General features: G+C 35.8%; 1 long non-coding RNA gene across 1 annotated transcript; it reads right to left on the bottom strand.

The window, feature by feature from the left end:
* Positions 1–1,438: 1,438 nt before the first annotated feature.
* Positions 1,439–22,759, bottom strand: LOC121042525 (uncharacterized). The gene is made up of 3 exons (XR_005796269.1): positions 22,749–22,759; positions 9,825–9,828; positions 1,439–1,592 (listed from the first exon to the last, which is right to left on the bottom strand). It is a non-coding gene; the product is annotated as an uncharacterized LOC121042525 (long non-coding RNA).
* Between the last annotated feature and the right edge of the window lie 242 nt (positions 22,760–23,001).

Here is a 23,001-nt window from a genome sequence, read left to right as displayed (position 1 = left end):
CCAACACCAAGTAGTCATTTGGAGAAAGCGAGGGGAGAACCATAATGAAAATTATCATTTGGAAAGACAAAGGAAACACACAACAGTCATTGGTTAATAGGAATTATGGAATCTCACTGACAAGGGATGATTTGCCTATGAGACAAGTGGCAAGTAGTATTTCAGAATATCATAGATGTGATATGTAATTCTACTTCCTACCTTTTTGGGTGAGAGGGATAAAAATGGAGGGCCTGACATATGAAGTAAATTTATTTACTGAATAGAGAAAGACATGTGGCTTGATCATATGTTGAAGTATTTATATGGGTGTTTCACATTTGGTTCCCCTCCCTTTATGCCATTTGAACTCTGAAGTCAGACCAAAGAAATGAGTTACCTACTTTGAAAGAGTAACCAAAACTCTGACATCAAAGAATGTAACTCAAAATCTGAAAGTAAAATGATTCCCTTGCTTCAGGAAACATACCCTGAAAGAAAAGTTCCTATGGCCAATGTTAAAGAAGTGACTGCTTATGTTCTCTTCTATGATCTTTATGGTTTCAGGCCTTATATTTCAGTCTTTAATTCATTTTGAATTAATTTTTGTGTATGGTGTATGAAAGTCATCCAGTTGCAATGTTCTTTTCCAGTTTCCCAACACCATTTGTTGAAAAGACTGTGTTTTTTTTTCCCATTCCATATTCTTCCCTGCTTTGTTAAAAATTAGTTGACCATAAAGTTGTGGGTTTATTTCTGAGGTTTCTATTCTGTTCAGTTGAACTACGTGTCTTTTTTTGTGTCAGTACCATACTACTCTGATTACTACAGCTTTGTAATGGAACTTGAAATCTGGAACTGTGATGCCTTTGCTTTTCTTTTTCGAGATTGCTTTAGCTACATCCAAATAAAAAGCTTCTGCACAGTGAATGGAGCAATTAACAAAACTAAAAGAAACCTGCTAGAAGGGAGAAGATATTTTCAAATGAAATATCCAATAAAAGGTCAGTATCCAAAATATATAAAAAACTGATACAACTGAACTCTCCCCCCCCCAAAAAAAAATTAATCCAATTAAAAATGGGCAGAAGACATGGATGGACATTTCTCCAATGAAGACGTACAGATGGCCAACAGAGACATGAAAAGATGCTCATCATCACTTATCATCAGAGAAATGCAAATCAAAAGTACAATAAAATATCATCTTACACCTGTCAGAATGGCTAAAATCAACAACACAAGAAACAACAGGTGTTGGGGAGGATATGGAGAAAAAGAAACACTTATGAACTGTTTGTGGGAATTCAAACTGGTGCTGCCACTGTGGAAAACAGTATGGAGTTTCCTCAAAAAGGTAAAAATATGGTCCAGCATATCTATGATCCAGCAATTGCACTACTGGGCATTTACCCAAAAAATACAAGAACACTAATTCAAAATGTTACATGTACCCACCCATAGGCATGAATTTTCATTTCATTTTAATTTTAAAATCTTAATTTTAATTAGTTAACATGCAGTACAATATTAATTTAAGAAGTAGAATTCAATTATACATCTCTTACATACAACACTCAGTGCTCATCACAAGTGCCCTCCTTAATACCTATCTAACCCATCTATATTTATAGCAGCATGATTTAAAACAACCAAGATATGAAAGCAGCCCGTGTGTCCATTGATTGATGCATAGATAAAGAATATATATTATTCATCCATAAAAGAATAAAATATTGCCATTTGCAATGCCATCAATGGAGCTAGAGAGTATAATTCTAAGTGAATAATTCAGTCAGAGAAAGACAAACACCATATGCTTTTATTCATATATGGAATTTAAGAGACAATACAAAAAAGCAACATGGATCCTTTTTATAACAAGGGCTCTGACCCAATGTTGAGTCTTTCATATTCCTCCTGGAACTCTCTCTAACAAGAGATCAATCCTTTAGCCATTGAATATCTAGTCTGAGATAATGCTTATCTCTACTTCTTTGTTTACATACAATGATAAAGATTCTAGAAATTTGTAAGCAATTTTAGGATAGAGGGTTAGTTATTTGGATATCCTAGGAGGAAGGCAACATAATAAGAAAGCCTCACCACTCAACAGTGGTTATTTCAGAAAGACTTACATTGATGTAAATTACCCTCTGATTCAAGAAAGAAGTATATGCATGGGTTCACCATGTAGAATACCCCATAGTTGTTGCTGAAGCTCCATGGTAATCGCCTGTCTTCCTTTCTTGGCTGCAAGTTTTATGATGACAAGAGTGGTGTGTTTCCTTTTCTCTATTGATTTCTGAGCTCTTATCAGAGTGTCTGACATAGCAAGTTGTCAATAAATATTAATTGGATAAATTAATAATCTCCCAGTAACCATCCATTGTTCAACTGAATTAGAGTTAGGCAGTGAAGGCTCTACTTTCTGTATGTGTGTACACTGTCCAGTTCAGAGGCAAATGTCTGTGACACATATTTGAGTTCCCTAAAACCTTCTTTAAAAGAATTGGCTATGTTCTGTGTCTAAAATCTTCAGGGTTGGCCATATAGGTGCCACTGTGTCTAATATTCAACTTGATTACATCATCTACAATATATAATTAGGTTGGAGCGTAGTTGTTGGTTCTTGGAAGTAAAAAACCTAAAACCTATATCACAACTGAGCTCTAGGAGAGCAAAATGCACAGCACAGATTTATGTGCTGTGATCCATCTCTTTGTACTGGCAGTGCTTCTTAGATGGGGGATGTTTTTTGATTGGAGAGGCCACCTACAACCTAAATAGTATAAGATATATGGTGAACAAAGCAGGAACAATCCATCTTTTGTAGCTCTCAGACTAAGAATGGGGGAAAGTAAACATTAGAGGAGCCATAATAGCATGATGTAAGTTTAATAATAGTGAAAATACAGCAGATTATGGAATTGCAAACCAAGAATATTTGATGAATGGATAAAGAAGACGTGATATATGTATACAATGGAATATTACTCAGCCATAAAAGGAAAATAATCTTGCCATTTGCAGCAACATGGATGGAGCCAGAGAGTATTATGCTAAGCAAAATATGTGAGACAGAGAAAGACAAATAACATATCATTTCACTCATATGTGGAATTTAAGAAACAAAACAGATGAACACAGGGGAGAAAATAGAGAGGCAAACAAAGAAACAGACTCTTAACTATAGAGAAAAAACTGAGGGTTGCTGGAGGGATATTGGTGGGGGGGTGGGTTAAATAGGTGATGTGTATTAAGACGGGCCCTTGTGATGAGCACTGGGTGTTGTATGTAAGTGATGAATCACTACATTCTACACCAGCAATTAATATTACACTCTAGGTTAGTTAACTTAAATTTGAATAAAAACTTTAAAAAGAAAATAAGAAAGTATTAAGCAAATTTAAATATCTCAGGGAAAGTTTCCAGTATAAGTGTCACTAAAATTGGAACTTGAAGGCTGAGTAAATTTTAAAACACTGAAGAGTCAAATATTCCGAATGGAGGGAATGCATGAAAGAATGCTCAGGGAAGGGAGGGATCATGGGACATTTGAAAGAAAGACCGAGAGACACAGAGAGGGAGGGGGAAGGTAATGTATCCAGGAGAAAGTATTCTGCATTTAAAGAAATTAAAGAATATCGGGGCAACTGTGTGGCTCAATTGGTTACATGTCTGACTTTGGCTCAGGTCATGATTTCACAGTACACGAGTTCAAGCCCCATGTCAGGCTCTGTGCTGACAGCTCAGAGCCTGGAGTCTGCTTCAGATTCTGTGACTCCCTTTCTCTCTGTCCCCCCCTCACTAGTACTCTCTATGTCTCTCTCTCTCTCAAAAATAAATAAAAAACATATTTTTTTAAAAGAAATGAGAGAATATCATTACTGGTAAAACATCAAATGTGCATGTGTGTGTGAGAGAGAGAGACAGAGAGAGAGAAAGAGAGAGTGAGAGAGAGAGAATGAAAAGGTGCTAGGAATGGAAGATATTGAATCTAGAAACATAAGTAGAAGGAATACAATGAAAGATAGCTGTGGCCTTTATTCTAATAGCAAGAGGAGGCCTCTGAAGGACTTTAATCAGGTGAACAGTGTAATAAGATATACCTATTTTAATTTTTATATTGAAGTATAGTTAATATACAATGTTAGATTGTATACAATATTATTGACATACAATATTAGATTCAGGTGTACAAATGATTTTACAATCCTATACATTATTCAGTGCTCACAAAGATAAGTGCAGTCACCACCTGTCACCAAATATTGTTATAATATTATTGGGTATATCCCTATGCTGTAATCATCTATGTGACTTTTTTTTTATAACTGGATCTTGTTGTTTTATCCATTCTGACATCCTATGTCTTTTGATTGGAGGATTTAGTCAATTTACATTCGGAGTAATTATTGATATACATGATTTTTTTACCTCTTAATCTCCTTCACCTATTCAGTTCATTCCCACCTTCTGCCTTCTGGAAACCACCAATTTGTTCTCTGTATTTATTATAAGTTTATACAAAAAACAAAAACAAAAAACAAAACAGAGACATACTGATCATATTTAATTTTTGAGGGATATGAAATAACATCTGTCTTGTCATCCTCCTCATTTCCTACCCTCTAGAGTGCCTTTATGTGGCTGAAAACCCTGGGGGGTTAAATATAATTGATTTGGGCAAGTCATAAATTACTTTCAATATTGTAGGGAGGCTTTGAAAATAATCAAGGGCTCAGAAGGGGTGAATGCTCCCTTAACATAATAAGACCATTAGCACTAAGCTGGGTTGGCTTTGATAATTTTGTATATGTTAAGATTCTTTTAGGAAAAAAAAAAAAACAGCTCTGGTTCAGAAAAGGGACCCTTTTCTCTACCACCCATGGAGTGGGAGTTCATCTTCCCCTTCCCCTAGACAGTCAACAGACAACTAAAAACAAAACAAAACAAAATGAAAACTCTTAATCATTCTCCTTTCCACCAGCTTCTGACTCAGCATAAACTGAGCTGAAGCAAAAGTGATTAAGAGGCATTGGACTTATTAAGTGGCACAAAAAGGGTCTTGGTGGCCAGAATGTTATTATACCAGAAGTGATAGAGGAGGAGAGGACTGTCATCCTTGATAAGGCAATATTTTAAGGGAGATGACTTTGGCAAAGGACATAGAGAAAGTGGGAGTTAACAGTTAATAGAACCTTCTTTATGTGAGCCCTCCTGTCAGATCTAGGACATAAGAATTTGCTTATGAGATTTATGGTTAAAACACAACCTATGGTCTCTGCCCCAAATTCAGAAATCTACATCACTTTGAGGTAATTAGAAGGGTCTTCATAAAGAACATTTAAACAGTCTTCATGGTATGGTGGCTTTTTGGTGTAAAGAAGGAAGATGAGAAATCTGTGTCTTCAAGGAGTAGAATAAATCCCACTCCAAGGGATCGCATGGTACAAGACTTCACTCAACTCATGCCCTACTGGGCAATAAAAAGTACCAACTGGTTAGTTCCCTATCTGGAAAGCTCTAAGGCTACCCTCAATCCTTTTGCCCCCAAGATGAAATTTATGGTATACACTGAGGGGAAGAACAGAGGGTCTTCCCTCTTAGATTAGAAAAATCATCCTGGCTAGAGTGAAGAGCCTGTATTGGGTGGGAATAAGACAAGAGATCCAGACAGAAGTCATTCCAATAATTCAGTGAAGAGTAAAAGCTTGCTATGATGTGGCAGTGAGATGGAGAAAAAACAATTGATGCAGAGATTAAGAGTGAGCACTTGTCAACTACTTTGCACGCAAGGACAGGAGACATACAGAGAGATATGGAGTTAAGTGTGGTGCCAAGTTTTCTGGCTTGAATGACTGGTTGGATATCGGCATCCTTAATGGGAAAAGGAGAAACAGAAGAGTAGACACTGATGTGGGCATATAAGTTATTTTTTCAGTTTCTGATATTTGCATCACATATCTTGGAAATAATGTCACATAGGCAGATGAATTTATGTGTTTTCTTATTGCTTCATTCTGGAAAGTGTTTCAGGTGATCTAGAAGGCATAAAGAAGAGAATTAAGCACTGCACACATACTTAGATGGTGATAAAAAATTATTCATTGGGTTTAGCAGTGATAAGGCAAATAAGTAAGGGAATTCTAATAACAATGATTTAAGCATAAGAAAAAAAAATGATAAGTAGAAAAAGTAAGGTTCCAGAAATGAGTTTTAAATAAAGGGAATTGTAGAGGAAAATAGCTGGAGGCCAAGGGGAAGTAACTGTGTGTGTGTGTGTGTGTGTGTGTGTGTGTGTGTGTGTGTGTATGTGAGAGAGAGAGAGAGAGAGAGATTCACACAGGGATGTGTCAGAATCCTGCCTTATGTCAGAATCCTGTCACTCATCATTAGGAACCTGACTTACTTGCAGTATGATGATAAATAAAATACTATAATAGCTATATTATTATAATGATCTTAATAGTCATAAATCCATAGCCTGGATTTTCTCAAATCTTCCAGCTTTCTGGGTTCTTTCAGACCTTTTAAATTAGGGGTTGCCATTTCTGGGTCAGACTTTATTAAATTATTTTAAATCACTGAGACAAAGATTTTAGGAAAGCAAGAGTTAGATGCCATGAAAAGGTGCTTTTTACCCTTGATTACCTTCAAAGTGAAGTGCCTAGATACTCATTCATTCCACTATTCATTTATTCAATACAAATATATTAATTTTCCAGCATGCTCTAGGAACTATTTTAGGAGCTTTGAATATGCCAAATGTTCAAAGAGCTTACATTATAGTGTATTAACAGTCAACCAAACACACAATTAACAATACATAATTAACAACAAATACACAGTTAACAATAAACATAAAAATTCAAATTATGCAATATGTTAGAAAGTAATGTGCTATAGATAAAGCAAAAGTTAGATTAAGGTGAAGTGTATCAAAAGTTCCATGAGTGAGTAAGGGCTGAAATTTTATGTTATTCTGGTAAGCTTTAATAATATTGAATCATTTGAGCAAAGAATGTAAGAAAGTGAGGGCCTTAGCAGTATGTTCCAGTCAGAGTGAGAGTCATCATAAATGTCCCAAGGCTGAACTATGCTCAGTGTTCAAACAACAACAATGAGGCCCTTGTGACTGAAGTGATCCAAAAGAAGGGAAAGTGGTTGGAGATAAGGTCAAGATATAGTTAACCATTTTCACAGCTCTTCCTGTTAGTGAGATAGGGAGCTGTTGGAGGACATTGACCAAAGTAGTAATAGAATTTGACTTAGGTTTTAAAAAAAAATCACTATGCTTGGTTCACTACTAATAGAGTACAAGAAGATAGTGGTGGAAAAAGGGAAACCTCCTTTTTTTTAAAGTTTATTTATTTATTTATTTATTTTGAGAGAGACAGAAACAGAGCGAGTCAGGAGGGGTAGAGAATGAGGGAGAGAGAAAATCTCAAGCACACTCCTTCCTGCCAGTGCAGAGCCTAATGTGGGGCTTAAACCCATAAGTAGTGAGATCATGACCTGAGCTAAAACCAAGAGTTGGAGGCTTAACTGACCAAGTCACCCATGTGCCCCATGGAAACCTCTTAAAAAAACGATTAAAGTGAGGGGCACCTGGGTGGCTCAGTCAGCTAAGCCTCCAACTCTTGGTTTTGGCTCAGGTCATATATAATATAATAATAAGATATAATATAATAATAACAATATAATAAGAGATTTGGGTTCTGGAAGCCAAATGAAGAAAATGACTCATTGAAGAGGACCTAATGAGTTGTGTCACATGCTATGAGGAATAAAGCAAGATGATGACAGAATTAAGCATTGAGTTTAACAACATGGAGGTCGTCTTTGAACTTTGTAAGAGCAGTTTCAGTTGAATGGAGGTGGTGAACGCTTTTAAAAGAGAAGAGAAAGAATTGGAGACGGTGAGTGGGTATAAACAACTTTTTCGAAGAGTTTTGCTTCAAAGAGAATCAAAGAAATTAGGCAATAGCTGGTAGTAGAAGTTTGAATAAGAGTTTTTCCTTACAATATGTATTACTCATGAATAAGTTATAAATTAATGATATATAGAAAGATGGAAGAATTGCAGAAGGATCTCATTAAACATGTAAGAAAGAATGGGATATAATGCATCAGCATGGCGCCTGGCATTAAATAAGAATTCTTACAGTTTACAGATGGCATGCGTATGTGGTCCAGGACCCCTGAATTCTCAAAAACCTTTCATTTAGTCAATTTATTGCTTAATTAGTCATAAATTATGTTTTATAGTTATTGAAAGTTATTTATTTAGGTATATGATATCCCTTTTAGTTATCTTATTTTGTCTATCTGAATACTTATACATGTATTTACATTTAAGTCTTAGCCTGTATCCTCCAAAGGCTTTATTTCATTAGGAAATGGCTGTTGTGAGGATTATCTTCATTTTTCATCATTGCCTCATCTTCACACCATTATTACCTTTCACTTTGTGTTGTGTCTGCCTCAGCCTAGTGATAGTGATGTTGTCAGCTAAGAATGCCTGAGGCACTCACTTGGGCCCATGTTACTTGTGGCAGCCCTCATAGACATTTTCCTGCAGTGAATGGTGTGTCTGGACACACCCTTATGGTTCCTGTTATGATTGCAGAACTCACCTAAGCAACAATCATTAGGGAACTTTGAAAAAAAAAAAACAGTGTTTATTTGTTACATTTCCTGGAGGGTACAAAGCACATCCAAATCACACAGTGATGTTGTGGGATGTGTAGACAAAGGAGAAAGGTGATGGTTCTGCCTTTAATGGCGTCCAAGTTGGGGTGTCTAGAGTTTTGTGGGCTTATTGGCCAATTTAAGACATAATAGTGGGAATTAAAGTGTTGTAAAGGAAAAGCAGGGTCACTCAAGTGGTCAGTCACCTAGGTCAATGACAGCTTTCTAAAAATGAAAACTTAATGGGTGGGACAGACTGGCTCTTTACTAGTTGGAGTGGCTGGCAATACTTTTATTTGAAAGAGATGTCTTTAAAATGGATGCCTTGGCACAAAATAGACACAGATATCAAAGGAACAGAATAGAGAACTCAGAAATAAGCTCACAATTATATGGCCAATTAATCTTTGACAAATGAGGAAAGAATGTACAATGGGAAAAAGATGGTCTCTTCAACAAATGGTGCTGGGAAAACTGGAAAGCTACATGCAAAAGAATGAAATGGAATCACTTTATTACAACATGCACAAAAATAAATTCAAAATAGATGAAAAACTTAACTGTAAGATCTGAAACCATAAAAATACTAGAAAAGAGCACAGGCAGTTATTTCTCTGACATTAGCCATAGCAACATCTTTCTAGCTATGTCTCCTGAGGTAAGAAAAACAAAAGTAAAAATAAGTTATTTGGACTATATAAAAAAAAATTCTGCACAGTGAAGGAAATGATCAACAAAACTACAAGGCCACCTACTGAATGAGAGAAGACATTTGTAAATGGCATATCCAATAAAGGGTTAGCATCCAAAATATATAGGGAACAAATAAAATTCAACACTTAAAAAAATAATCTAATTAAAATGGGTAGAAGACATGAATAGACATTTTTCCAAAGAAGACATACAGATGGCCAACAGACACATTAAAAGATGTTCAACATCATTCATCCTCAGGGAAATACAAAGCAAAACTACAATGAGATATCATCTCACATCAGTCAAAATGGCTAAAATCATCAACACAAGAAACAACAAGTTTTGGAAAGGATGTGGATAAATGGAATCCCTCATGCACTGTTGGGAATGTAAACTGGTGCAGCCACTCTGGGAAACAGTATGGAGGTACCTCAAAAAGCTAAAAATAGAACTACCCTACCATCAGTAATCACACTGCAGGATATTTACCCAAAGAATATGAAAACACTAATTTAAAGGGATATAGGCACTGTATGTTTATCGCAGCATTATCTAAAATAGATAAATTATATAAACAGTTCATGTGTCCATTGAGTAATGAATGGAGAAGGAAGAAGTGGTACATATATGCAGTGGAATATTACCCAGCCATAAAAAAGAATGAAATCTTGCCATTTGCAATGACATGGATGGATCTAGAGAGTACAATCCTAAGCAAAATCAGTTAGAGAAGGACAAATACCATATTATTTCACTCATGTGTGGAATTTAAGACACAAAACAAATAAGCAAAAGAGACAGAGACAGAGGGAGAGAGAGAGAAAAAGAGAGAGAGAGAGACCAAGAAACAGACTCTTAACTATAGAGAACAAACTGATGGTTACCAGAGTGGAGGTGGGGGGAAGGGATGGGTGAAATTGGTGATGGGGACTAAGGAGTGCACTTGTTGTGATGAGCACTAGGTGTTGTAAGAAGTGTTGAAGTGCTATATTATACACCTGAAGCTAATATAACACTGTATGTTCACTATGCTAGAATTGAAAATAAATAAATAGATAAATATAAATAAATAGATACTTTTATAATAAAAAGTGTAATGACAGGAATTTACATTATAATTAAAAGACCCCTAATTGTCAGGCACTTACACTAATCCATTCTGGTGTGCCATGGTATCAGAGTTAATGGTGAGGACACAAACAGCCTGGGAAGCAGATATGTTAAAAGTCAGTGTTAGGGCACACTGTAACCCAGAGATTACACATCTACTTAGGGTTGCAATAACAAATCCTGTAAGAATTACATAGGCAAGGGACACCTAGGTGGCTCACTCGGTTAAGCATCCAACTTCAGCTCAGATCATGATCTTATAATTTGTGAGCTCCAGCCCCTCTGTGCTGACAGCTCAGAGCCTAGAGCCTGCTTCAGATTCTGTGTCTCCCTCTGTCTCTCTGTTTCTCTCTCTCTCTCAAAAACAAACATTAAAAAAAAAGAATTTTATAGTCAATAGTTTGAAATCCCATCTGTAACCATTCTCCCCAACTTGAAGGGTCCAGCCATGAAAAATATGTCAGTGACCTCAGAGGCTCTGGTTGTTATGTTTAAATATTTGGGAAATATTGTGGACTATTTTAACATCTTAAGCATTCTGGTACAAGTAGGTATAAAACTTTTCTGAGTTGTTGACATACATATAGCAAGTGGTCCTGGAGCAGACACAAACTTCTCCTTCCTAGACCAGTAGATAATTTAGGGCCAGGTGGTTGCATAAAACCATTTGAGCAAGAGAATTATGGGACTGTTGCCAAGTAACAGGGTTTTATGGAGTCATTATATGTGCCGGGTTAGGGTGGCTGATAATTGTTGGTTGATCTTAATTACTAAATTTTTGGTGGCTAGGTCCACTGCACCTGTGCCCAGTCCATTCAGTCCTAGTAGAACCTAAACACCCAGGACTGAAGGATGAAAACAGATCTTTTGAGTTGGTGGTAGCAAGCCAGAATAGGAAATGCAGGGGTTCTCTACCCTCAATATAAACCTCCAGTGGTAGGCAATATAGTATGTGGTGTAGTGCAGTATGTGGCTCTGAGGAAGCCAGTTAGAGGGCTGGTGGAAAAAATATACTAGGTGAGAGCCTTGTGATGTGACCCTGAAATAAGTTCCAAAGGCAGAAATTCTCAGTGTAAAGGACTCATTGAATCCTCTGGTAAGAAACTGGGGAATTCATAATCATTCACTGACTCTGCTGTTAGAGTCCCAGTGGTGTGTTAAAGGGATCTGCAGACCAAGAGATCTTTGTATCTGGGCACCAAATCACCAAAATAGCCTTGAAAACTACTCTAACAGGACTCCTTGAAGAGAAATTGAGGCAGAAAATGGGTGAGGCATCTAATTGAAGGGAAACTTGGGGCAAATACATTGTTGTTAATTGGAGTTGACTGAAATTGAATATAGCCAAGTAAGCAGGGTGCAGGCAATTGGGGCCAAATGACAAGTCCAGCAATTTTTGACTCCCAATTTGTGGGTAGCCTTCACAGCCCATTGTATAAAACTGTCAATGGTGTTTGTAAAGAAACTTGCTGGTGTTGTGGAAGTTATATAAGAAAATATGGTAGAGAATGTCATAAAAGTGGTGGGGATAATTCTGGTGAAGACTTGCAGTTGCCTGGTCAAGAATTCCCACTTAAGCAACCAAAAGCAAAAATTCAAGGGGAGCAGGAAAGGAATTCTGAGTGGAGGTCACCAAAATTTATGATCTTAATCTAAATACATTGTATAATAATACCCTACTATTAAACTTTGGGGGACATTGAATTAATATGCCTTTTTCTTAAGTCATTATTCATAGGGAAATAATAAGCTCTATAGATCTCACCTCAAAAATATTAGTGGAGTACATATCCCTGAGTATGAGCAGCATGCTCATCATAAACCCCCAAACACTCAAAAATTCTTCATTTAAACTGTATCTAGATTCCATTTGATTTTCTTCATCTAGATTTTATATAAACAACCCTGCAAATGTGCTATTCCCATTTTCTCTCAGATGAGTAAACTGAGCTGTAGGGACACTTAAGTAACTTGTCAAAGCTAAGAAGACAAATAGATGGTGTTATCTTCTAATCCTTCACATATCTAGACCCAAAATGACTTTACTTTGTCTACACAGTTTAGTGGGTTTACTGTGTCTACACAGTTGAGTGTCCCACTCTTCATTTTGGCTCAGGTCATGATCCCAGAGTCGTGGGATTGAGCCCTACTATCAGGCTCCATGCCGAGTGTGTATCCTGCTTAAGATTCTCTCTCTGTCCCTCTATCCCTCTCTGCTGCTCTCTCTCTCTAAAAATTATATATATATATATATATATATATATATATATATATATACACACACACTGCCATTACATATAATATACATTACATATTATAATATATATATTACAGGGGCGCCTGGGTGGCTCAGTCGGTTGAGCGTCTGGCTTCGGCTCAGGTCATGATCTCATGGTTTGTGAGTTCAAGCCCCACGTCGGGCTCTGTGCTGACAGCTCAGAGCCTGGAGCCTGTTTCAGATTCTGTGTCTCCTTCTCTCTCTGCTCCTCCCCTGCTCGTGCTCTGTCTCTCTCTCTCTCAAAAATAAATAAACATTAAAATATATATATATATATTACATATGTACAATACATATATATTATATATGTAAAATAAAATATGACACCAGCAATTATGAGAAACGTAGCAAAGAAGAAAAATCTGTAAACTGTCAAGACTCAGCCTAAATGCCTCTTCTTTAGATCTGCCCCAAATGCCCTAGCCTACTATGCCGCTCTTATGTTTTGGAACATTTGCATTTATTATTACAGAGTCTCAGAGAACATGAAATCTGGCCTCATTTTCTAGTTGCTTGGCTAATCAAAGCCCTAAAAGGGAAACTATATTAAGAATCAAAGTCTTGGTCATGATTAAGATCTCATTAAATGCCAATCACCATGCACCACAGCACAGGTGAAACATTCAAGCTTTCTGGCTCATTTGACCAATCATGAGAATGCACCTGAAATACTTCCAACTAAAAGAATTTTAATTGACCAAGGGACCTAACTACTGTTCTTTGAAATCCATTCTTGTATTTATATCAAAGCCATGTTTCCCATGAGCTACTCCCAACTAATGGCTGAATATAGCTAGGTCTATTTCTGAGAGAAATGGGACTCTAGTGATGATGGACTGTGGCTTAAGGACTTATGAATGTCCTTTTGAGCCCCCATTAGACTTCACAGCTGTCTAGGATGCTTCCATCCTACCTTCCTTCTCTCTGTCTTTCATTTGCAGTCAAAGTTGGTCTAAAGTATCTCCCAGTCTTCCTGGACCTCTTCACATTTTTTTTTTCTTATAGAAGTTTACCTAAGTAAAATCCTTGCATATTTAACTCTCTCTTGATGCATGCTTCTCAGATGACCCACGCTATCACCCTTTGTTAACCATTTGGGTAACATTCTTTTGGAAGAGACAATGTTGGAAGAAATAAGAAAAGCCAAAGTTGAGGCTGAACCATTGCCCTAGGAAACAAAGAAGCATAGCAAGAAGAGTGCTGTTTTACAAATCTAATGAACCAGGCAGACTCCAGGCAATGGTACAACTGGCCCCTTATCCAGAGACAGATAAGGAAAGATAAGATCCAGAGTATCCTGCAGTCTTGTGTGCCCAGCAGCTCAGAGATTTCAGTCCTTAACTTTGTGACTGGCCCCTTTTATGATGAAGATATATGTGCTTTTCTCCTTGTATCTTTCTCTTTTTAGGACACCCATTCCCATCCCCCACATACGCTTACTCCAAATCAAAAGGGTGGGAAGAATGGGAGGGGGGAGTCAACTCAAGAGTTCTGGAATCAGACAATCCAGGTTCAAATCCTGGCTCTGCAACTTTCTGGATGTGAGCCTGTCCATGGGCAAAGTACTTAACTTCTCTCCTGAGTGTTGTGAGAACGAGGCCATCCTTATAGACTTATTTACACATTCTCTACTACAAGGTAAAAACTTACTTGAAAGGATCTACTTTTTTCCGGAAAAAAAAAAAAGAAAAGAAAAGAAAAGAAAAGAAAAGAAAAGGCTTCTGGGTCAGGGCTTCTAGCCCAGTGAAATTCCTTTTTTATCTGTTCTCTGTACCATGAAAGGTGAATGTAAAAAAAAAAAAAATTAACACGTATTTATTTTTGAGAGCACAAGCACAGGAGGGGCAGAGACAGGAGGACAGAGGATCTGAAGCAGGCTCTGTGCCTACAGCAATGAGCCCAATGTGGGGCTCCAACTCATGAACTTCGAGATCATGATTTGAGCTGAAGTCAGATGCTCAGCTGACTGAGCCACACAGGCACCCGGAGAAGTGATATTTTTTTTCCATTTGATTCTAAAGATTCTAAAGATTCCATAAGATTCTAAACATGACAATTAACTCCATAGTGGTCACTGTGTTATTCAAATAGTCAAATAGTTTTATTCAAATAATCTATTTGTACATTTTAAATAAGTTACTGCACACGGTGTTAAAAATATCTACTACCTCGTGAATTCCTGAATTTCCCCTATACGTTCTGCCATTTTGTCTTTGTATTTTCTGAGGCTATGTAATCACATGACCACAAATTTAAAATGTTTTTAACTTCCTGGTAAATTGACATTTTCTCTGCTTTACTGTGCCTTAAAATTAACTTTCTCTGTGAAAGAGAAATGTATGACTTCACTTATATGAGGACTTTAAGATACAAAACAGATGACAAAAGGGAAGGGAAGGAAAAATAATATAAAAACAGGGAAGGTGACAAAATATAAGAGACTCTTAAATATGGAGAACAAACAGAGGTTTGCTGGAGGGGGTTGTGGGAGGGGGGATGGGCTAAATGGGTAAGGGGCATTAAATCTACTCTTGAAATCATTGTACTATTTGCTAACTTGGATGTAAATTTAAAAATAAATAAATTATTTAAAAATTAACTTTGATATAAATAAATTTAGAAAATATTCCTTTAAGTCTACTTGCATTTAATTTCCAGTATTACTGCTTACTTTCTATTTTTCTTGCTTGTGCTATGCCCATTTTTCTTCTTTCTTACACTCTTACAAACTTATTATTTTTTATCCTCCTTTTTCCACTTTATAGTTAACTATTCTAATAATTTTTCAAAAAAAACATCCTGTTTAGAGAGGACCATGAGAATGCAGAATATTGAATATAAAGACCTGTGCATATGAGTTACAGGTTGAATTATTATATGTCAATAGCAGACAGTACCAAGCTTTATCGGTAAACCTATGTCTACATCTGTGGGAGACCTGAGAGTCAGCTCTGTTGCCATAGTGATTACCAGCAATGAGTCATTATTGGATCCCTACAGTGAGAATGTGCTGTGCTTGGATGAAACCACTTAAACATTTTTTTCTCACTGGACTCTAATTAATCATATCTTTGCATCTTTTATTCACACAACCCATACTCATAAAGGAACTAAATGTACTAACCCATAACACTTAATTTTCAGGCCTGCATTTATTTTATTTTACACACACACACACACACACACACACACACACACACACACAGGTTTCCCCCACAATCTAAAAGTAGAGTGTTCCTATGAAAATTTCTTAAACCAAAATGGCATAAAGAAGTCGTTACCATTCCTTTACATGGAAATATTTTTAATATTCTCAGACTCAAAAAGTAACCTCTCTTGGGCTTTTATAATATCATAAGACACATCTTGCTAATGGATGCACAGAATAAAGATCAAGTGCAGACGCTCACAGACACAACTCAAAGCTATGGAGCCTTAATGCTGACATGCTGAGTGCAGTTCCCTGGAAAGGAGCTTGGTGGGGCCACTCTTCCTGTTCTGGGTGTGCATTGTCTCTATAACAGCTCCCTGCAAAACAAATGCTGAACACTATTTTTTATTTTCACCTTTTTTGGTAAAGGGTTTGGATTTCTTTCAGTTAGTGAAAACAGGTACTAATGTAGATCTTTTATGAATCAAGTGCTGTAACTCAAACTCTCAAAAAGTGGAGATACCCACATATATTTTCCTGTGTGTATATTTACTTAATTATATGTATATATTTACACACAAATATGTATATGTGTGCATGTGTATAGTGACCCTTGAACAAGATAGGTTTGAAAGGCACAGATCCAATTTTCCAAATTGGAAAATTTGGGGATATTTGTGACAATTTAAAAAAGCTCACGGATTAATCATGTAACCTAGAAATACTGAAAAAGTAAGAGAAATGTTAGATATTACTGTAAGAATACAGTATGTAATGCACATAACATATAAAATATGTGTTGTTTATGTTACAGTAAGGCTTTCAGAAAACAACAGGCTATAAGTAGTTTTTAGAGAGTAAAAGTTATTCATGGATTTTCAACTGTGTGGGGGTTGGTACTCCTAACCCGTGCATTGTTTAAGTGTCATCTATCTATCTATCTATCTATCTATATAAATACATGCATTCATATATGTATATATTTTTAAAATACACATATTCTTTGACATACAAATGATTTATCAGGAGATTTTTATTCATATATAAGCAAAACAAAGCAAGTATAATTTTATATATTATATACATTTAATATAATTATTACTGACTTTATAGATAATTCTGTAAACTTTTGCACATTTAATTCTTACCACTATATATTTCCAGGTTAGCCCATGCAGATTTCCTCATGCTTTTTTTGTTTGCTTGCTTATTTTTTAAATGTAACTGCATAATATGCCTCTGTATGTCTATACTGTTTTTTAACCAGTTACCAACTGTTGGATTTTTTTAGTCATTTATAATCTTTTACTATATAATAAAAGCTGCAGTTAACTCATTGTACTTGAATGATTTCATACGTGTAGAATATCTTGTAAATCACATTTAAATTAAAAAATGGCTGGTCAAGGAGTATGTATATGTGAATTTATGATTTGATTGATATGATCAAGTTTTACTTTATGGAAATTGTACCAATTACACTCCTACTAGCAATAAATGAGAGTGACTATTTCCCCAGCTCTCAGTACAATGTACTTTCAAATGTTTGGGTCTTTGACAAAATGAAAGAAGATTGAAACTCCATGTAGTTTTAATAAGCATTAGGATCAGAGGGGTGCCTGGGTGTCTCAGTTAGGCAGCCAACTTCAGCTCAGCTCATGATCTAGCAATTCATGAGTTTGAGCCCCACATCATGCTCTGTGTTGACAACTCAGAGCCTGTAGCCTGCTTCAGATTCTGTGTCTCCTCTCTCTGTCCCTCTCCCACTCGCACTCTGTCTCCTTCTGTCTCTCAAAAAATGAATAAATATTTTTAAAATTAAAACAATAAATAAGCATTATGATTAGTGATGTTTAACAACTCTTCTTGCCTTTAAATCTATTTGTATTTTGTTCTCTGTACAAGGTCTACTGATACTTTTTGTCAATTTTTATTGTTATTGGTCTCTCATTGTTGTTTTATTGGATCACCTTATAAGTTATGGAAATAAGTTCTTTCCTTGTTTTATGAATTCCATTATTTTGTAGTTTGATATTTTGTTCTGGTCTTGCTCATGTCAAACTTGTTAGGGTCATTTTAAGTTGGTCACATATATAAGGCAGTGCAGTGGCTGCGAGAATGGGCCCTAGAGTCAGATCTGTCACCAACCTTGTCACCATGGGCACATCTCTTAACCTCCCTGAGCTTCACTTCTCTCAGCTGTTACAAGAGGATAACAATCTTACTTACCTCTTAGGTTTGTTGAAAGGATTAAATGAGATAATGTATCCTACAATAGAAACTGGAACATAGTAAAGCTCCATGGAGTTGCTACAGTTATTGTCAAAATTTCTTTAAGGTTTCTGTAAATCAGGTCATAGACAGAATTTTGACTATTAAGATTTAAATAAAAAACATTATTTTATGTTGATTCTGTTGATTTTTGGTTTCACAATTATATTTTATATTTTTATATAAGTGAAATTTATACTGGTGTAAAGTATAACATATGAATCCCATGTTTTAGTTTCCTGAGCTTACCTATCAATTTTTATTAAATAATCTAAGTTATTTTTGTTAGGATTTTTACCATAAACTCAATTCCCATACGTGTCTGTCTCTATTTCTGGACCCTTTTTATATAACTTTTTGATCTCTAAATTCAAGTGCCAATACCTCACTCTTCGTGGTGCTGGCATATGATAGTTTTAGGATCTGGTAGGGTTCAAGACTGGCTACTTTTCAATTCTAAAATGTTAAAGTTCTGGCATTTCTTCATATAAGTTTTCACAATAGCTTTGTTTATTTTTCTATTCCTTTGTTTATTTATTTATTTTAGCTATACATGATCTATTTTTACTTGTCTTTGTCTGTTTGGGATACTATAACAGAATATCACAAGTTGTTGGCTTAAACAGCAAACATCTATTTCTCACACTTTTGGAGGCTGGATGCCTGAGATTGGTAATGTCAGCATGGTAGGATTCTTTGTGAGGGCCCTCTTTCTGTTTGCAGATGGTCACCTTTTAGTTGTGTCCCCATATCCCCATGACCAAATTACCTTCTTATGTTCTCACCTCCAAACACCATCACATGGGGAATTATGTCTTCAATATATGAATTTGGGTGAATACAAATATTCAGTGTAGAGCATTCCATCTCCAGCCAAAATTTTCACATGCAAAATAAATTCATTCCATCCAACAGCCCCCAAAATATTACCTGATTTCATCATCAACTCTAAACTCCAAAGTTTCATCTAAATATCAACTAAATCCAATATGGAGGATACTTGAGGTACTACTCATTCTGAGTCAAAATTACTCTCCAACTATAAACTTGTAAAACCAAATAAATTATGTGCTTCCAAAATACGATGGTGGGGCAGGCATGGATAGACATTCCTATTACAAAAGGAAGAAATAGGAAACAAGAAAAGGATGACAGGTCTTCAGCAAGTCCAAAACCTAACAAGGCAAACTCCATACCTTAGAGCTTGAGAACAATCTTCTTTGGCTCTATGGTCTGCTTTCTGGACCCAATGGGCAGTGGTCCTCTCCCTGCAGCACTGTTAGGTGGGAGTCACACCCCCAGGGCTCTGCCAAGTAGATGTTATGTCCCCAAGGTTCTGTGCAGCCCTGTCCCCACAGCTTAGGGCAGAGGCTGTCTGGCCTGTTGAAGCCAAGGTGATGACACTCACTTTTGAAACTGAGGAGGCACCCTGATGATCTCTGAGTCACCTTTGAAGAATAGAGCATGTTGTCTTGTCTTGAAGAATAGAGCATGTTGAGAGCCAAATAGTTCTTATAGTCCTGTCTTGTAAAATCCAACAAATTTCACTCATGGCCTTCCTTCATTCTATCTTCTCTCTCTGTTCCCTTAAACTCAAATTGGTAGTGTTCTTGTTGGGGCAGCTGATTAGGCCTATGGTTCACACTCACACAAATATTGTTATCAAATAGTTGGTCTGCCACACCTTAGTTTTCTCTTCTGAACACACTTATTTTTGTAATATAGGCAGACATAATTTTGAAATCTTTATTTTCTGGTTCCCTTTTGCTTAATAATTCTGTCTTCAATTCATTTCTTTCTTCTCACATTTTACTATATGAAATCAAGAGAAGCCAAGGTGCTCCTTCAACACGTTGCTTACAAATCTCAGTTAAATATTCACTTTGTCACTCACAAGTTCTACTCTCCACAAAATGCTATTATGTAAACACAATTCAGCTAACTTGTTTGCCACTTTATAACAAAAAATCACACTTTCTCCACTGTCCAATGACATATTCTTTATTTCCATCTGAAACCTCTCAGATTGGCCATCATTGTCTTTATTTCTACCAATTTCTGTGTGTTTTTTGTGTATTATCTAAGAAGATACAAGCTTTCCCTACAGCTCTCCTCTTTCCTTCCTGAACTTTCACTAGAGTGAAAGACCTTCAAAAGTCTCTTCACACCAATATCATTTTTTCTAGCATGTATCTCAAAACTCTTCCAGTCTCTACCTATTACCAGTTCCGTAACCATATATATCTATATATCTATATCTATATATCTATATCTCTATATCTCTATATCTATATATCTATATCTATATATCTATATCTATATGTACACACACACACACACATATATATATATATATATATATATATATATATATATATGTTACAGTATCACCCTACTTGGTACCAACTTCTGTCTTACTTCAGGCTACTATAGCAAAATATCATAGGCTGGGCAGCTTAAACAATTAACTTTTATTTCTCAGTTCTGGAGGCTGAAACTCCAAGATCAGGGTGCCAGCATGTTGGGTTCTTGGTGACAGCCCTCTTTTTGTTTTGCAGACAGCCACCTTCTAGCTATACCATCATATTGTGGATAGAGAAAGATTCTCTCATCTTTCCTTATGAAGACACTAATGCCACATATGAGGGCTCCAAACTCATGATCCGATTACCTCAGAAAGGCCCCAATTCCTGGGGATTAGGGCTTCAATATATGAATGGGGGGGCACAAAAATTGAGTCCAAAGCAGTACATTATTAGGATTATGTGAAGTCCATAAATTAAATCAAATAATTGACATAATGGTGATATTTGTTCTCTATCAAATCCCATGGTATATGTTTTCATTTCTTCAAGTACTCTCAGAATACTTCATGTGTTTAAGTAAATTTACTTTCTCTTTTTTCTTTCTTTATCTTTCTTTCTTTCTTTTTCTCCTTCCTTTTCAACTTTTTCAGATTTAAGTTTATTCTTATGTACTTAAAATTAGTTTCCATTAAAAAATGTCTTTCTTACATTCATTTTTAATGTCTTATTGTTTATTTATTTTGAGAGAGAGAGAGAGACAGAAAGAGAGAGAGAGCAGGGAAGGGGCAGAGAGAGAGAGAATCCCAAGCAAGCTCTGAGCTGCAAGCACAGTGCCTGATGTGGGGCTCGAAACATTGGATCATGACCTAAGCCGAAAACGAGAGTCAAACACTTAACCAACTATCCCACCCAGGTGCCCCTCCTACATTTTCTACATGGCTGCTGTTTTATAAGTGAAATGTATTATTATTATATTATTTTTTTCTAAGCACCTTACTTATTTCTTTTGAAGTTTTCTGGACAGTTTTGGAGTTTCAACATATAATAGTGTATCATCTGCTGAAAGAAATAAATTTATATTTTCCTTTGAAGTTTATATATCTATTTCTTTTGGTATTGTATGCAATTGCATTATCAAAATGCAGTTGACCCGTGAACACCACAGGTTTGAACTGTGCAGGTCCATTTATATGCAGATTTTTAAAAAATATATAGTATGCATTATAAATGTATCTTCTCTTTCTTATGATTTCCTTAATAGAATTTTCTTTTCTCTAGTTTATTCTGAGAATATAGTATATAATACATATAACATTAAAAATATTTTTAAATTGACTTTTTATGTTATCAGTAAGGCTTCTGGTCAACAGCAGGCCTTTAGTAGTTAAGTTTTTTGAAGTCAAAAGAAGTATGTGAATTTATGACTACACAGGATGGGAGTGTGGCACCCCTAACTCCATGTTGTTGAGGGATCAACTATAATGTTAACTGGCAGTGAAGAGGAGGGATCTCCTTGTTTTTGCCTGATTAAAGGAGATAATTATATGACTACACTCCTTTGACTTATTAAAAGGATAAGCATGCTGAAATATTTTATTCTGAATTTTACTAATATTTATTTTTTTGCATTTTGCATTTTTCATAAACTTGATCACTAATGTGTGTGTGATTGCATAATGTGCTTTTCATTCCTATTTTTTCATTTTCTTAATTGATAATAGTTTATTTTATAAATTGTGAAAAAATCAAATCAGCCTTAATATTTAATATTTTATATTATTTACTTTCTTTCATCTCCTTTATTTACTTTCTTAGTTATGTATTTTTGTGACTGTCTGCATTAAAAAAAGACATATACTACACAAAGCAATCTACAGATTTAATGCAATCCCTATCAAAATACTAACAGCATTTTTTTGCAGAGGTAGAGCATAAAATCCAAAAATTTGTATGGAAACACAAAAGTCCCCAAATAGCCAAAGCAACCTTGAAAACAAACAAACAAAGCTGAAGGCATCACAATTCTGGACATCAAATCCTATTACAAAGCTGTATTGATCAAACAATATTGTACTAGCCCAAAAATAGACACATAGATCAATAGAACAGAATAGAAAACTCAGAAATGAACCTACAACTAAATGGTCAATTAATCTTCAACAGAGCAGGAAAGAATAGCCAATGGGAAAAAGGCAGTCTTTTCAACAAATGGTGATGAGAAAACTGGACAGCAACATGCAAACGAATGAAAATAGATCACTTTCTTACACAATACACAAAAATAAATTCAAAATGGATTAAATGTGAGACCTGAAATCATAAAAATTCTAGAGGAGAATATAGGCAGCAACTCTTTGACATCGGCCATAGCAATTTCTTACTACATATGTCTCCTGAGGCAAGGGAAACAAAAGCAAAAATAAACTAGTGGGACTTCATCAAAATAAAAAGTTTCTGCATTATGAAAGAAACAACAAAAATAAAAGGCAACTTACAGAATGTAAGATGATATT

This window comes from Herpailurus yagouaroundi, unplaced genomic scaffold (genome assembly GCF_014898765.1).
Source record: "Herpailurus yagouaroundi ecotype Mexico unplaced genomic scaffold, PumYag 185, whole genome shotgun sequence".
In the NCBI taxonomy this organism is placed as follows: domain Eukaryota; kingdom Metazoa; phylum Chordata; class Mammalia; order Carnivora; family Felidae; genus Herpailurus; species Herpailurus yagouaroundi.
The sequence above is the reverse complement of the archived record's forward strand: the minus strand, read 5'-3'. Positions and strand labels throughout refer to the sequence as shown.